The sequence below is a fragment of the Piliocolobus tephrosceles genome, chromosome 1, assembly GCF_002776525.5.
Source record: "Piliocolobus tephrosceles isolate RC106 chromosome 1, ASM277652v3, whole genome shotgun sequence".
NCBI lineage: Eukaryota > Metazoa > Chordata > Mammalia > Primates > Cercopithecidae > Piliocolobus > Piliocolobus tephrosceles.
Genome location: NC_045434.1, coordinates 154908770 through 154909973, shown reverse-complemented (window position 1 = coordinate 154909973; position 1204 = coordinate 154908770). Strand labels below are relative to the sequence as shown.

General features: G+C 40.9%; 1 pseudogene; it reads left to right on the top strand.

Moving 5' to 3' along the window:
- Positions 1–230: 230 nt before the first annotated feature.
- Positions 231–958, top strand: LOC111539723 (annotated as a pseudogene).
- Positions 959–1204: the final 246 nt, after the last annotated feature.

Here is a 1204-nt window from a genome sequence, read left to right as displayed (position 1 = left end):
CAGGAGTTCAAGACCAGCCTGGCCAATGTGCTGAAACCCCGGTCTCTAGCAAAAATATAAAAATTAGCCAGGCATAGTGGTGCAGGCCTGTAATTCCAGCTACTTAGGAGGCTGAGACAGAAGAATGTCTTGAACCCCAGAGGCAGAGGTCACAGTGAGCCAAGATGGTGCCACTGCACTCCAGCCTGGATGACAGAATGAGACTGTGTCTCAAACAAACAAACAAAATCATGGTGGACTACTATGAAGCTCTAGGAGTGCAGAGACAGGCCTCACCCGAGGATATTAAAAAGGCACACCAGAAACTGGCACTGAAGTGGCACCCAGATGAAAATCCTGAGAATAAAGAAGAAGCAGAGAGAAAATTCAGACAAGTAGCTGAGGTGTGTGAGGTGTTGTCAGATGCCAAAAAACAGGACATCTATGTCAAATATGGCAAAGAAAGGATTAAATGGTGGAGGAGGAGGTGGAAGTCATTTTGACAGTCCGTTTGAGTTTGGTTTCACATTCTGTAACCCAGATGATGTTTTCAGGGAATTTTTTGGTGGAAATCATTTTCAGTTGACTTCTTTGACGACTCTTTTGAGGACTTGTTTCAGAATCAAAGGGGTTCCCATGGAAGCAGAAGCCAAGGGTCTGGGTAGTTTTTCTCCACATTCAGTGGATTTCCATCTTTTGGATGTGGATTATCTTCTTTTGATACAGGACTTATTAATACTTCATTTGGGTCACTAGGTCACGGGGGCCTCGCTTCATTTTCTTCCATATCATTTGGTGGTAGTGGGATTGGCAACTTCAAATCGATAACACTTCTGCTAAAATGGTTAATGGCAGAAAAATCACTACAAAGAGAATTGTCAAGAATGGTCAAGAAAGAGTAGAAGTTGAAGAAGATGGCCAATTAATGTCTTTAACAATAAATGTTAAGGAGCAGCTGCTGCACTTGGATAACAAGTAATTCAAGGCATCCACTTAACAGAAATGTGAAACTATAACAAGAACCATCTGAGGATTAATAGAAACTTTTTTTGAAGATTTCAAGGCAACTTGCCTTTCAGAATAATTGCACCTGAAGTATTTATAAACAGCTAATCGGAACCTCTATTTGTCATAGACTTTTGAGTTTATTGTTGGGACCCATAATAGAACCTTTTTTTTTTTTTGTCTTTAAAATTATTGTAGGCCAGGTGCAGTGGCTCACACC